The sequence below is a fragment of the Myxine glutinosa genome, chromosome 10 (genome assembly GCF_964187855.1).
Source record: "Myxine glutinosa chromosome 10, kmMyxGlut1.1, whole genome shotgun sequence".
NCBI lineage: Eukaryota > Metazoa > Chordata > Myxini > Myxiniformes > Myxinidae > Myxine > Myxine glutinosa.
The window spans coordinates 31,052,923-31,070,255 of record NC_136270.1 but is presented as its reverse complement, the minus strand read 5'-3'; the positions used below and the strand labels follow the sequence as shown (position 1 = coordinate 31,070,255).

Here is a 17,333-nt window from a genome sequence, read left to right as displayed (position 1 = left end):
TTTTTTTCAACCGAGTCTAAAACTATGTTGGCGACTGTGAAAAATGAAATGACATATCGAATTTGATTTGAAAGAAAACTGTGTGAGAGGAAGACACCACGGGCCTACAAAACAGGCCTCAAAGCTATGCGAGTTAATAAAATGGAAATGGTGGATATTTGTTTATATGAAGGCTCTCCCAGAATGGGTGGAGCTATGGTTCCCAGAATGGGTGGAGCTCCGAGGTTTTGTCTTCTCTGCAAGAACAAGAAGAAGAAGAAGAAGAAGAAGAGGTGGTAACAACAACAACAGCAGAGTGCACTCTATGAGCAGCGTCTGCGACGCGGCTAAAAACATTCAGAATAAAATACACAGGGAACCCATTCCATTGGTGCATGGAAAAGGTAAAACTTTTTTAAAAGTTGGAATTGCTCAATTTTTTTGCATGTGTATATATATATATATATATATATATATATATATATATATATATATATATATATATACATATACTGTATATATATATACTGTATATATATATATATATATATATATATATATATATATATATATATATATACATACTGTATATATATATATATATATATATATATATATATATATATATATATATATATATATATATATATATATATATATATACACTAGGGTGGCCCTTAAACGGGGTGAAAATTTTAAAATGTTAATTTGAATGTTCTCATGGCCTACATGTGATCCATTTGGGATCGAAACACTGCAGTTGAAATGTCATACAGGTCTGTTTATATTTAGAGGTAGTCCAGACACCTTCAAGAATCAAGATTTTATATATATATATATATTTTTTTTTTTTAAATATTTCTAGCCCATAGATGTGATAATTATTCATAAGCATGTTTTATCAAACGGTGTTTATTTATTTCTGTGACACGTACTGCATTATCTGCGATATGTGTTTTTAGTGTTACGTGACCTCAATCACATGGCCTATAGGGGGAAATGTTCAAGGGTGCTGGACTACCTCTACATATTTATGAATGTAGCTGACATGTGGCCTGGTTTGTTTTTACGGCAAATGAACCAGTTGTAGAGGGTGAGAGCTTAACATTTCAAACTTTCAAAAATAAGGGCCACCCTAATACACACATATATAGATATATGTATGTTCTTGAATGTGTTTGAAGAATGCACTGTTCCTGCAAAAGAGAGTAAATTATTATGGGTCTGAAGCCTCCAAATCAATTAATCGTTACATTTACTGATTTAAAAATTACTTAGAACAACTTTATCTCAGGTCTTTAGATATTAACAAATAAACTTCACACTGGCTAATTGAGGTTTCTCAAAAGGAAGGCAAGACACCCAAATAAGGCATCATGCGAGTTTGTGCAGATGGTCCTCCCAACTCCTCTCGACGCCCCCCACTTCCCCAACTCCTCCCTAATCCCCCCTCACTCTCAAAACAAAATAAAAACACATACAGAGAGATGTCAGAAAACTGGCCCTTTCAAGAAGTAACGACTCAACGAGCCCAGGATAACAAGATGGTAACTATCGTAATTCCTGAAGTACAGCCGAGCAAACTCTGCAACAAATGCGAGAGGACGTCCAAAGTTTTTCAGAGCCAAAAACACGACTTTCGTTCACGTGGTATCAAGAAACCCACCCAACACTGGGAAACACAAAATTGGCATCGAGAGGAAAGTTCATATACAAGGACTAACTGCGGTGTTGAGTTTTGGTATCGCAGGACGACCAATCCCTTAAAAGTTAGGGGGAAAACATTTTGACCCCTCCTTCGGATGTGCAGCATTACGGGTGATGAAGATTTGAAAATTAGCTCAGGGTGGCTCAAAGTAGGACACTTACATCCTTACCTGGAGTACACCAGGTTAGCACAACACAAGATGCTTTCGAATTTTGTTTCATATTCAGAATGATAAAGACAAAAAGGTGTACTGAGTAATAATCCAAACCAAAGAGGTGACCAGACACGTTTAGTTTGAAGTCTGAGAAATAATATGATTGACATTTGCGTGCGGCCTAAATGCAGACGTCACGGAATCTCGGAGCACGATAGCTCAATGTCACGCATTTCTAGTCTCCATCGATATGGAACTATTGTCTCCATCCATATTGGCATTTCTTGGCTCTATACACGTTTGTCACTCTCCGTAAGTTTTTCCACACAGATTGTCATTTCTCAAATATATCCATATGAACTTCGAATTTCCATCCCCACACATTGCAGTCTCTATCCACATTGACGTTTCCACTCTCTATCCCCAATGGGATTCCTCATCTATCAATATGGGCTTCTAGTCGTTATTCCCATGGAGTTCTAGTCTCTATTCCCATGCAATCATTAGGCAACCAGCTGGCCAAGTCTCTAGAACGACCAATCGAGTTCTAGTCTCCATTCCCATGGAGTTCTAGTCTCCATTCCCATGAGTTCTAGTCTTTATTCCCATGGAGTTCTCGTCTATATTCCCATGGAGTTCTAGTCTCCATTCCCATGCAATCATTAGGCAACCAGCGGCCAAGTCTCTAGAACGTCCCATGGAGTTCTAGTCTCCATTCCCATGGAGTTCTAGTCTCCATTCCCATGGAGTTCTAGTCTCCATTCCCATGGAGTTCTAGTCTCCATTCCCATGGAGTTCTTGCCTCCATTCCCATGGAGTTCTTGCCTCCATTCCCATGGAGTTCTTGCCTCCATTCCATGGAGTTCTTGCCTCCATTCCCATGGAGTTCTTGCCTCCATTCCATGGAGTTCTTGCCTCTATTCCCATGGAGTTCTTGCCTCTATTCCCATGGAGTTCTTGCCTCTATTCCCATGGAGTTCTTGTATCTATCCCCATGGAATTCTTCTCATCACTATTCCCATGCAGTTCTAGTCTCTATTCACATCGAGTTCTAATCTCTATTCCCATGGAGCTCTTGTCTCCATGCACATTGGCATTTCCAATCTCTATCCACATTGGCATTTCCAATCTGCATCCACATTGGAATTTCCAATCTCCATCCACATTGGCATTTCCAATCTCCATCCACATTGGCATTTCCAATCTCCATCCACATTGGCATTTCCAATCTCCATCCACATTGGCATTTCCAATCTCCATCCACATTGGCATTTCCAATCTCCATCCACATTGGCATTTCCAATCTCCATCCACATTGGCATTTCCTACCCCATCCACATTGGCATTTACCATCTCCATCCACATTGGCATTTTCAATCTCCATCCACATTGGCATTTTCAATCTCCATCCACATTGGCATTTCCAATCTCCATCCACATTGGCATTTCCAATCTCCATCCACATTGGCATTTCCTATCCCCATCCACATTGGCATTTCTAATCTCCATCCACATTGGCATTTCCTGTCCCCATCCACATTGGCATTTCTAATCTCCATGCACATTGGCATTTCCAATCTCCATCCACATTGGCATTTCTAATCTCCATCCACATTGGTATTTCTAATCCCCATCCACATTGGCATTTCCAATCTCCATCCACATTGGCATTTCCAATCTCCATCCACATTGGCATTTCCAATCTCCATCCATATTGGCATTTCCAATCTCCATCCACATTGGCATTTCCAATCTCCATCCACATTGGCATTTCCAATCTCCATCCACATTGGCATTTCCAATCTCCATCCACATTGGCATTTCCAATCTCCATCCACATTGGCATTTCCAATCTCCATCCACATTGGCATTTCCAATCTCCATCCACATTGGCATTTCCAATCTCCATCCACATTGTGGCATTTCCAATCTCCATCCACATTGGCATTTCCAATCTCCATCCACATCGGCATTTCCAATCTCCATCCACATTGGCATTTCCAATCTCCATCCACATTGGCATTTCTAACCTCCATCCACATCGGCATTTCTAATCTCCATCCACATTGGCATTTCCAATCTCCATCCACATTTGCATTTCCAATCTCCATCCACATTGGCATTTTCAATCTCCATCCACATTGGCATTTCCAATCTCCATGCACATTGGCATTTCTAATCTCCATCCACATCGGCATTTCCAATCTCCATCCACATTTGCATTTCCAATCTCCATCCACATTGGCATTTTCAATCTCCATCCACATTGGCATTTCCAATCTCCATGCACATTGGCATTTCTAATCTCCATCCACATTGGCATTTCCAATCTCCATCCACATTGGCATTTCTAATCTCCATCCACATTGGCATTTCCAATCTCCATCCACATTGGCATTTCCAATCTCCATCCACATTGGCATTTCCAATCTCCATCCACATTGGCATTTCCAATCTCCATCCACATTGGCATTTCCAATCTCCATCCACATTGGCATTTCTAATCTCCATCCACATTGGCATTTCTAATCTCCATCCACATTGGCATTTCCAATCTCCATCCACATTGGCATTTCCAATCTCCATCCACATTGGCATGTCTAATCTCCATCCACATTGGCATTTCCAATCTCCATCCACATTGGCATTTCCAATCTCCATCCACATTGGCATTTCCAATCTCCATCCACATTGGCATTTCTAATCTCCATCCACATTGGCATTTCCAATCGCCATCCACATTGGCATTTCTAATCTCCATCCACATTGGCATTTCTAATCTCCATCCACATTGGCATTTCCAATCGCCATCCACATTGGCATTTCCAATCTCCATCCACATTGTCATTTCTAATCTCCATCCACATTGGCATTTCTAATCTCCATCCACATTGGCATTTCCAATCTCCATCCACATTGGCATTTCCAATCTCCATCCACATTGGCATTTCCAATCTCCATCCACATTGGCATGTCTAATCTCCATCCACATTGGCATTTCCAATCTCCATCCACATTGGCATTTCCAATCTCCATCCACATTGGCATTTCTAATCTCCATCCACATTGGCATTTCTAATCTCCATCCACATTGGCATTTCTAATCTCCATCCACATTGGCATTTCTAATCTCCATCCACATTGGCATTTCCAATCTCCATCCACATTGGCATTTCCAATCTCCATCCACATTGGCATTTCTAATCTCCATCCACATTGGCATTTCTAATCTCCATCCACATTGGCATTTCTAATCTCCATCCACATTGGCATTTCTAATCTCCATCCACATTGGCATTTCTAATCTCCATCCACATTGGCATTTCCAATCTCCATCCACATTGGCATGTCTAATCTCCATCCACATTGGCATTTCTAATCTCCATCCACATTGGCATTTCCAATCTCCATCCACATTGGCATTTCTAATCTCCATCCACATTGGCATTTCTAATCTCCATCCACATTGGCATTTCTAATCTCCATCCACATTGGCATTTCTAATCTCCATCCACATTGGCATTTCCAATCTCCATCCACATTGGCATTTCCGATCTCCATCCACATTGGCATTTCCTATCCCCATCCACATTGGTAACACAATTAAAGCAATTGTTTAGATATGACTACTAATTCATGTACTCAACAAGTTTCTACTTAGTGACAGAAATCACAGATGCTCTTCCAATGACGTATTTAAAGCCATAGGGATTTGTTTTGATAAATCGCACCGAGTTTGTCCTCGTTGGGATAAGATAAATCCATCAGTGGGATCCTGGGAGGTTGGCAAGCACAGCCTTGATCGAATGTTAAAGTATATTTATGATCGTGAGGAGTGACGTGAGGAACCCTCAGTCATTGTAACATTGTCTGTAGGACAGATGGAGTTCGTTTATTACTATGACAATAACTATGACGTCTTCGGAGACCCAGATAACAAATAATTGGTTTAACTAGGAAAAATAAAAAAAATCTGAAAAACTATATAATATACTATAATTGTAATTAGGGATGTCTTATGTCGTAAAATTGTTTCACTGTATCGATCGACACAAACAATGGAAACGTAATGACTTGCAAAAGGTAACTTCAGGAAGTTAAAGTGAAGTCATCATTTCGTGTTTGTAATAAGTATTTAAGTTCCCTCCCCCCCCCCCCAACCCTCCCCCTTTTGGGGGTCCCTCGGGCCATTGTCCGAACACGTGCGGATTCTGCGCTTCTTCGGAAGTTCCATCAGCAGTTTTAACCTACCGTGGACAAGCAAGTTTTAACCCACCGTCGGATACACATTTAGATAGACGAGAGTTGCCCAGCAAACTTGGAAACTCCTCACGGACAGAGAGACATTGGAGATAAACAAAATAATTGTTTTTCAACAAGACAAACATTTAGATGTCGAGGCGATATATTTATATTAATAAATCAGTTATAATATTAACATTCCATACCTGTATATCGTTACCGACAATGTCGCTCCGCCACAGCAGCAACGCAGGTGTGCGAGACAGAAATACAGACAGCTAGACTATAAGTATAAGAGTTCAGAGACGCGCAGACAGCAGCGCAGACAAACGGATTGTGAGCGCAGGGAACGCGCGAAGCAGCAGTTTTAACTGGGACGGGGCGGGGCTAGAATTAGAGAGACGAAGAGGGGCGAAGAGCTGAAGTCTTGATAGACAATGTCCGAGACAGACACGTGCAGGTAGCGCGCCGCAGCCTCAGCAACGGCAAACAGAGGGAAGCTGAGACTGAGAGCGAGCTCGGATCTCGTGCATTTCATGGTCTCCTGGGAGGGCGTGGCAAGGGGCGTGGCAAGTCACGTGAGCACGCTTTGTCGCCAGATCCGAGTACAGATCCCACTTAATATGGGATTAACAGCGCGTTCCCATCAGTCGGGGTTCTCGTTCTTATCTGCCGTCATTCCATTACCATCTCAGGTGGAAAAACAATTCCCTGAATGAAGTGGCATTAAAAATAAAGTCATTTATAATTGTTCTACAAGTAGCTTAACGAATGATAAATTCCGATAGATCCAATAATAGTACACTACAACTACTACAACTACAGCCACAATTATTTCCACCTTCTTGTCGGGTCGGACAGGGAACATTTTTGGGCAAAGTCTTTCAAGAACCAGCTGGCCAAGTATTACGTAAGACTGAAGGTGGTTTGGGCGGGAATTTGTAATTCGTTGAAGGTGCCGACGATACCTTGCCGACACCGTGGGATCTTTAACATCCACCAAACTTGTGCTCGTACACGGGACACCGAGCTTGTAACGTCCATTCGAGGCACCGCGGACACATTGATGGAAAACGCAGCATGGGAAACAATTTGATGAAAAAGGTAAAATGGCCATTAGGTCGTGACCTTAAAAATTAGGTCAAGGTCAGACAAAAATATGTCGACCTCACATATGTAATATTCGCATTATTGATGCAAAATTTCATTTTGAAAGTTCCAACCGACTCCGAGGTACAGCTCGGACATGTGCAGCAGAAAAGGAATATAAAGAAACGAAAACCTAAATGGTGGTTTAGAACTTGGAGGGGGTCTAAATAACTCTGGGGGCACTAATTGCAGAAACAAATCTTACAAATGGTACAAGACTTTCCATATCCTATAGGAGCAGGCTTATTATAACACCACTAAACACACAAACATATTGTTACGGTTCTCCGCCGCCCTTCTTCCCCTTACCACGGGGGGATTAATCCCCTTGTTCTTTCTGGGCTTGGCGGAACCGAGAGACTTGAAATGCCTCTTCCGGACAAACGCAAGGTAGGGTTTCGGGACCAAGTCTCGCTCGTACCTAAATCCCTGCGCCGCCACAGAAGCGGGGAAGCAAGCCTCGCAGGAACCACGTGTGATTTGGGTACACCGAGCGGATTGGGTACCACGTGGTCCGTGCAGTTACCGTTAATTATTGGACCTCGATTCGAGCGGTTCTACTCGTACCATGCTTAGCCAATGAGGAAATCACGAGAACGATCGAATGGAAAGGAAGAACACAGGTTTAATTATTATTCCCACACGTATATACAATGATCGGTACGCAGAGACACAGAGCAGCACTTAGTCAGTCTTATTCTTAACGCTCAGACTCGGGTCCGTCACACTCACACAGGGAATTGCAGGCAGGTTGATGTCCCGGCCAAACGCGTCGACGTGGTCGTCCAGGAACGGCCCCATCTGGCTCTCCACGGTCCCAGCACATCCCGCGAAGATGGCAAGCAGGTGGTGGAAGGATCCTCGTAGCGCGTCTCCCGAACAAAAGGCAGCCGATGAGGTAGAAAAGAAAACGTACGCGTCTCTCAGCGCGGCTGGCGGTGACACAGCGTGTTATCACTCGCGTAACTCAATGCACTGTATGCGGCTCGGCTTCAAGCTCAACCGAGCGTCGCTTTATACGAGCGCGTATCCTGGTTCATGCGCGTCTTTCTCCACTCAATGCCAACTCAGTCCTCGTACTGCTCTCTTCAATCCAGCTGCTCGCGAGTCCTCTGCTCATGCGCTCTTCACTTACTCGCGAGTCCTTACTGCTTGACGTTCTTACTGCTTGACGCTCTTACTGCTCGCGAGTCCTCTCGTCAGTCCTTCTCGCGCGAGTCCTCGAGTCCTACTGCTCACGCGAGTTCTCCTGGGGGCTTTTCACAACCGCTTATATAGATACGCCCCGAACCTTCTCGAACACTCTCGAACCTTCCAACCATGCCCTGTGACGCAGTGCTGCCGCCACACCCTCTGAGCCCTGATTGGCGGCTCGCGCTTACCGTCAGCTCCTCTGCCGCCCTCATTCGGCCCCGCCCCGACCCTCCTAGGCCTGTCTCGTGTTAATTCGTCCAAAATGGACCAAAGTCAGCACAAAGAGGCATGAGGCTAGGGAGGCGGGATAGTCAGTAGAAGTAGGACCTATTCTCCCTTACTCTACTCAACGCAGATCTAAAATAGGAAAAGGACTAAGCTCCCAAATACTAAGAGATAACTACACTATCGCGAGGCTACATGTTCCTTGTGTGACTAACTATGAGGGGGAATTTTAACCTTTATTATACTGACTGTACAAAACTCAAAACCGCAACAATATACACATACACAAACATACATACACACACAAACACACATACATATATACACACACACACCTATACACATACACACACACACATATATACACATGCACACACACACACACACACACACACACACACACACACACACACACACACACACACACACATATACACATGCGCGCACACACACACACACACACATATATACACATGCACACACACACACACACACACACACATATACACATGCACACACACATATATATATATATATGTATATATATATATATATATATATATATATATATATATATATATATATATATATATATATATATATATTGTTGCAGAATCGGGGGTCGGCGCACCTCTTACCAAGGGGTGGTAATCCCCTTGTCTTTTACACTGGCCGATCCTCTGTTCCTGGAAATTACACGCTCCTTTGCGGGGTGAGATTGGCCAGGGTGATTAGTCAAGGGGTTCCCAGATACCTTCGCCAATCTCTCCGCAAAGCAGGGATATAATTCCCTGCTCGGACCCGGACAAGATGGAGTTTGCCGAGCGGTTAGCAGTCCGAAATCCGAGCCATTAACAAAAGACTAAACCCGATTACCACGGCCGGCCAAATCGTGCCACGTATATCAATGGAGAAATCACTAAAGCGACCGGATGAGAGGAAACCCAAAGAATAAGAAGGAAGAACACAGGTTTAGTAATTATGTACAAAACCAAAACCAAGGAAGAAACGAAAGGGAATGTACAGTAAAGAAGAAGAAGCAGATACACAGGGCAAACCTTATACACTCTTATATTATCATGCCCAGGACGGAGCAAACACACTTACACGAAAAGGGTGGTGGTGGTGGTGGTGGTGGTGGGAAGGGAGAGAAGGGTCCAGGCAGGTGATAGGTAGGCATCGATGTCCGGCCCCAGGTTCACGCTCTGCTCCGGTCCACGCTCCGGGTGTTCACTCGTACCGCAGCAAGCGGCCGGCAGCTTCGCGTGGCGTTTAACGTGAACGGACAAATATATCACGGGGGGGGGGGGGGGAGACTGGGATGCGGTGTACGCAACAAATTGTCCCTTAGCCTTCGCCAGTTGTGCGCCTCCAATAGTTCATAAACGGCAAGCAAGGACTCCTTTCAAATCGTTCTCCCGTCTCCCGAGCACCTCTCTTCTCTCACTCATCTGGCTCATCCCCCGCATCTCTTGAAGTAGTCCCACGCACCCGCTTATATTGCCCACTCACGTATCAAGCCGCTTGCCTTTTGGATCCGCCTACCGGTGAGCTGGCCTCGGCTCTGAGTGGTCGCGAGCGCTCACCGGTCCGCCCCTTGATGGGGCGTTGAGGGGCCACGCCTTCGTTCTGGGCGCTCCACCCTTCCTCTCCAGCTTGACCGCGTGCGTAATGGCGGCTGAACCAGGCAGCGAAAGCTACTGGCAAGCAAGGGAGCCCAATTTGGAGGGAGGCTACGCCGCAATATGAATACGATTGGAAAAAGGGGCCTAGGTTATTTGATTAATGCAACGCAGAGTCAAACTATTGGGAACAGATCCTTACCTGATACACATACTAATGACATAACTAAAGAAGATCCTATGGTGTGCTACGTGTTGCTCGTGGCGTAACTAGGGTGCGACCTTTGACCTTTTACACCAAAATGGGAATATTTACAGGGGATTATTTATGAGGGATATTACAATATTTACAAAGTGGAGGGTTCTAAAAACCGCAACAATATATATATATATATATATATATATATATATATATATATATATATATATATATATATATATATATATATATATATATATATATATATATATATATCTGTAAGAAATAGTAGAAACTCCAAAGTACGAGCAGGGCGTCTCATTTGTATTGAATAAATAATCGTTAGATTAAATAAGACGCGGACGTAGCTTCAGGACGTCGATCTTTAATTGTCGACTACGACAATTAAAGTCGAGACTACGACAAAAAATTAAGTCGACAATTAAAGATCGACGTCCTGAAGCTACGTCCGCGTCTTATTTAATCTAACGATTATATATATATATATATATATATATATATATATATATATATATATATATATATATATATATATATATATATATATATATACATACAGTCGGACCCCGCTGTTTGCGGGGGATACGTTTACCAGGAAAATCCGCGAAATAGCAAAACCCGCAAATAGCGGGGCATTGTTTCAATGGAAAAAGGGGGGATAGGTTCCCAAGTCGTGAAAATCCACGAATAGAGAGGACAAAATCCAAGAATGGTGAAAGCAAATCCGAGAATGTTGACGATAATCTGCGAAGGTCGATGAACGCCCCAGAAATGGCGAGATAAAATCTGCGAATGTCCATGAAAATCCACTAATGTCGATGAAAATCCATGAATGAATGCCGTGCCATTGTTTCAATGGGGAAAAAGGAGACAGCTAATTGCACTAATAGATACTGTGGAGTGTTTTCATTCTGTACAGTAACTCGCAGGGATGACATGTTATGCAGCTGGTGGGATATCCCACGAAGCATTGTTTATTGTTTACCTGTGAACAATGGACACATGAAGCTCTTCACAGGGAACAGCGGGATATCCCGCGAAAGCTGTGAAAACGCGAAACACACGGCAGCAAACGCTGGAGCAGGTCATGCTTGCGGCTCGTAGATGTTTTTTTGCGTATGTCCAGCTGCTTTATGCATGGCTGGTGAAAGATGGGTTTATAAATACCGTATGTCAAGCTAACGGCTCGTGAAATTTTTTTTCGCCCCTGAAAAACCAGGAATTCACAGAACATGGCCGTGAATAGAAAAAACCCGCGAATCTGCGATACACATTTGCAGAAAAACCCGCAAATCTGCGAATAGAGAAACAGATCACATTTTAGCACCCACGAATAGCGGAACAGCGAATAGTGGAACCACAAATAGCGGAACCGCAAATAGCGGAACTGCGAATAGCAGAACCTTGAAGTAGAAGAAGGTCACCAAATATGTCACAAACAAATGTGCAAAAAATCGCCAAATAATACCTGCGTAGAACGAGGCTGATCCTGAAAACATACCTCACCCCAAAGAGCAAAATCACAGCCATAAACCTGCTCACAGTACCAGAGCTGCAGAACATCTAATACAGCTGCAGAACAATAAACTGGTCACAATCAGAAATCAACAACCTAGACATCAAAACAAGGAAACAAAAACAAAAAAAACTGCATCCACAAAATGTTCTACAAAAATCAAGCAGACTGATGCAGCTCAACCAAATGTATAAAGTGAAACTGTAGGATGGGCCGAATATGTCAAAAGTTCAACAGATTACCGAATCCAAATTGTACGCAAACACAAAGACAACAAAGCAGGCAACGTATTCCAAAACCACCTTTCAAAAAATTCCAAAACAGGTGCAAATGGAAGACGTCACACATGAAACCGAAACAGCAACAAACAAGTACAGATATATTCAAAGTACACCGCCCCCATGCCAAATAATTAAATATCCTACAGTGCGGCATTGCCAGGGCGCCTCCGGCGCCCGGCAATACCGCAGTGCAGCTCATAGAGACTGCATTGGGAGGGAGAGGTGGACAATAATTGATTGATTAATTGTATAATTAAAATCAATAAAAGATTATCACAAAATATTTTCTTAATCAATTGGCTAAAGCATAACTAAACCACTGGTGCTTCATCCGAAGATGTATCTTTTAGAAATGTAATTAAATAAGTCATGAATAAAAAATTTAACAATTAATTGATTTATCAATAAATAATTAATCGATTAAATGATTAATCAATAAATCAAAAATATCCTTGATAGCCACATCACTTGGTCACTGTCATGTCCAAATATTAGCTTCCTAGCTCAAAAGGTGCCTGAGATATTGGCCAAATGAGAAAGAAAACAAATAAATGATTAATAATGAAAATAAATAAATAATAATCATTTAAAAATTAAATTATTAATCAATTCGGTCATAGAACACATAAAAAATTTTTTTGTCATTAATCGAACAATTAAATAATTTATTGATTAATTGATTAATTGATTAATTAATAAATCAAAAATAGCCTTTGCAGCCAAATCACCTGGTCATTGGCATGTCCAAATATCAGCTTCCTAACTCAAAAGGTGCCTGAGTTAATGGTCAGAAGAGAAAGGAAATTTAATTAATTAAATAAGTACTTAATTAATCGCTAATAATTAAATAACTCCTCAATTAATTGATTAATCAAAAAACAAAAAATATCGTTTTTGACAAAGGACTTGCTCACAATTGTGCCGAAATTTCAGCTTCCTAGCTCAAAGGATGGCTGAGATATCGCCCAGACAAACAAACAAACAAGAAAGAAAACAAACAAACAAACAAACAAACAAACAACCAGAGTGAAAACTGAGTACGTACTCCCTTTCAGCGTGCGTCACTGCCGAGCCCCCTTCGGTGCCCGGCAATGACGTTTTGCAATGCCTGGAGATGGCATAGGAAAGGAGCGGTGTACAATACAGCCTCAACTAAAACGTCACTCATTGGAGTAGTCTGATTTCTTTTTCAATAAATAACAAGAAAGAGCAATCAGAGATTGCAGACCCTCGTCAGGACATGTTTTTTTATGGTTTTAAAGGCTTTTGTGTTAAAACAAATATGGCGGCCCAACCACGTGACCAATGACATCATCATGATTGTAACTGTTGTTCAAGCAAGTATTATTATTATGGCTTCCTGTGGTGGCTGGGAGCTGTATTAGCATTCTGGCACTTCCGCCTTCTTCCTGCCATACCGTTTTGTCTGCGACGAACGAAAGAATTGATCGGCTCCATTTTCGATGTTTTCTCTTTAATACCCGACCCTTGGAGAGAGGTTATCTGAATCTCAATTTATTGTTGAACCTCTTGAAGTAACTTTAGGCAAATTATTGTATTGTGTGGATGCAAATGTATCGTTGTAGGTTTTGTGTAACTCGTATGGCAAGTTCGTTATGCCGCCATGATTAACGGCATGTACTGAATGGCTGTATTTTTCTTTTTCAGTTTTTACGTGAATTAAAGACACGCTTTTTGAAACCAAGACAAGTCTCGTGACCTCTGAGGATTATAGACATAAAGTGTGATAACCGCCACAGTAAAAACTCTCCTTGGGATTTGCCATGACTGAGAGGAACTCCTTTGGATCGAAGAGTCGAACTGGAAGAGAAATCAAGCTTACAGAGAAAGGTGTGGATTTACTACGAGAAAAAAGGCATTGTGTCTATGAACGACTCTATAAAGAACTTTGTCAAAAGATGCCACGGATCATGTGCGTAATAGAATCTGGTGGAACTGTTACGGGGTCCTCCCTATCCTCTGGTCGCGGTAAACCTCCGAACCCCGAGGAAGTCCCTGGCAGAAAGATGTGTTGTCCTTGGTTGAAAACAAGCCAATCGATAACGAGTCCACACCAAGGGTTACGAACAAACCACAATATATTATAAATCCCACACAGGAATCACGACCCCAATTAGTACAGCCCTTCACCATGTAATTCCTATTTACAGGTGGTACCACCTTATCGAGTCCCTTAACCCCCAAACTCACGGCCCTTTCCCCAAGGTCTCTGTACTCCTCCCAGGCGACGTCGATTCGCTCCAGCGATCGTGGAATCAATTTCCGATTCCAATCAGTGGGGGGCGTAGACGATCGAACCAACCCGCAGGTCAAGAGGTCCAATCCCCAGCATGATAGCGGTAGAATGGGAAACCTCCCAAAGCCGATTTCTGGTACGTACACAGTTGCGGTTCAATCCGCGAGTCTCCTCAATAACCCTCCAAAAGCCACTGTCTTGTACAGCCGTCCCCGGCAATCCACCGGAGAATAACGCCCGGCCGACGCGACACAAAAACCTGGTCACTGCCGGTTGTGCGTGTGGCGAAGATGGCGGATGGCTTTCTCTCGCACCCGGGTTTGGAGGTAAGGATACTCGGCAACCTCAGTGAGGATACCCGACTACGCAGGCTCCGCAGCAAGCCGGCGATCTCCTATCGCGCGGACTTCTTTTCAAGGAGGCAAAGTTCCCTTGTACTGTACGTTTGACTGCTCGGTCCGGAGCTGCAATCAGAAACGTCTGCTTCCGATCCTCCGCCGCTTCTTCTCCCCCCCCCCCCCCCCCCCCCTCCTCATCTCTTCCGGGTCACGATCCGATTTCCGGCCACATTTTGCCAGGAGCGCTTTTAACCCTTTTAACCACAATAAGCATTATCTAGAATCAACCATGATAACATGAACCACCATAATTAAGGCCGGTATCCATAACAGAACTCCCCACCTGGTACACGAAGAGTATAAAGACTAGGTTTTGCTGTATGCTGAGTTTCGGAATGCTGAAGAAGAACTTTTTGGCCTCCTCGATGAAGAAGAGCAATCTCGGCAAACCCAGACTTTTAGCAAGAAGGCCATGAATCTTAAAGCTTTCAAGGCCACTGTGGAGGAATTCTTCACTAAACCGTTGCAGCCCAAGGCCACAGATGATCTTCAGCTTGGTGACACTGCCTCAGTGCCTCAGTAGTAAGCAAGATATCTCATAAGTCCAATACTTCAAGAGCCAGTTCACGCTCTCTAAGCTTCAATGCTGAACTTTTACACCTTGAAGAAGAACAGAAAAGAGCTGAACTCGGTGCTCGCTCTGCTGCTGTCAACCGCAGCATGAACTGGAACTTGACAAAAGAAGACTGATTGAACACATGGAGCTGTCACATCTCGAGGTTAAAAGACAGACGGAACTGCTTAATCTTCAAACTGAGATGGAAGTGAGTAGAGCTAGGATCAATGTGTTGGATCAGTTTGACGACGGCAGCATTCAACTGAAGCAGATAGGATTTGATGTTGTTATTGACCAACCCCATGCTACTGATGGGTCATTATTAGAGTCAAACAATGACACTTCGACAAATCCTGCCATGAAGACTGACTCACTGTTAACCATTGTGACTTCCCAAAGGGCAGCTGATAAATGTGAAGCACTGAATACCTCTACTCTGCTCCAATTGGTGAGAACTCTAATTCATTTTGGTACCAGCCCAATGCTGCATGTTCAGCCCCCTTACTCGGTGTACCCACTCAACCCTTGCCTAGTTCACCGGTTCCCGGTGACACGGCTCAACCTGCTGATCACAGTACTCGACCAAATGACTTGTTCAGTGCCATAACATCTCTAGCTGATGTACGAGTGCACAGACAAGAGGAACTACCTAAGAAGGAACCAGAAGTTTTCAAGGACAGTGTGTTTGATTATCCAGTGTGGATAAATTCCTTCATCGTGCTTGTTGAAAAACGCTATCCTTTAGCCTCTGACAGACTCGACTACTTGGGCCTATATACCACTGGTGAGGCTCATCAGTGCATTAAAGGCCTACTCGCTCTCAATACTGCAGATGCCTACACCAAAGCAAAGAGACTGTTAGCTGAGTGATATGGCAACAAGTTTATGGTCGCCAACACCTTTCGCGAGAAGATAGATAAATGGCCGACAGTCAAGCAAGGAGATGGCAAAGCACTTCGCAACTTGTCTGACTTCCTCTTCCATTGTGAGACAGCCATGGCCACTCTCAGCCAGTTAAATGTACTTGACGACCTGGCTGAGCACAAGAAGATTCTCCTGAAACTCCCAAAGCACATCCAAGAAAAGTGTCTTTGTGTCATCGATCGATGGACGCATGGTCCCGACAGTACTGATGCTGATCTTAATACTGACACTCAGTATGTTCACTACCCTCCCTTTTCTGAGCTGTGCAAGTTTATAGGTCGAGAGGCATGCATTCCCTGCAGCCCTTTCAACCGAAATCATGGCAGCAAAAAAGAGAACATTAAACCCACCATTCATCACAAGTTTTGTCGTGCTCGGAGTTTCGCTTCAAAGACAAATAAGGTTTTATTAAACCCTGTAGCGGCTACCGCTGGGTTTTCACAATCGCCTTGCACCTATCAAGGACGCGGAGCGATCACCATGCCGGGCTCGTCCAGGACGCCCGGGCAGGCCCGCGCTCAACTTGCCAAGCCTCGGTCGGGATGCCCGGGCATGCCCGGGCTGCCCGGGCAGGCTCGCCCTCAACTTGCCAGGCCGCAGCCAGGACGCTGGGCCACGCCCCCTCTCGCCTTTCCTGGGCAAACGCTCCGGGATAATATGTATATATATTGCTGCCCGATAAACGGGCTTTTCAGAGTGCCTGAGTGTTTGGTTTGATTAAAGCAACTCGGATGAATTCCAGCTTTTTGTCGCGTCCATTCTTCCGATCGACGTGGGAGCCCCAGCTCCTTCATTGGTGACCTACCGACATGGACACGGCAGTCGCCCTTAAACTGCCTACCTTCTGGGAGGCTCACGCGGCGGTTTGGTTCACACAGGCGGATTCCCTGTTCGCCCTGCGAGGCATC

General features: G+C 43.7%; 1 protein-coding gene across 1 annotated transcript in view; it reads right to left on the bottom strand.

Moving 5' to 3' along the window:
- Positions 1 to 6,591, bottom strand: part of LOC137434415 (uncharacterized) — a 137,492-nt gene extending 130,901 nt beyond the window's left edge. Inside the window, exon 1 of the mRNA XM_078785177.1 lies at positions 6,290 to 6,591. The gene's annotated coding sequence lies outside the window, so the exon portion shown is untranslated. The remainder of the gene's footprint in view (positions 1 to 6,289) is intronic.
- Positions 6,592 to 17,333: the final 10,742 nt, after the last annotated feature.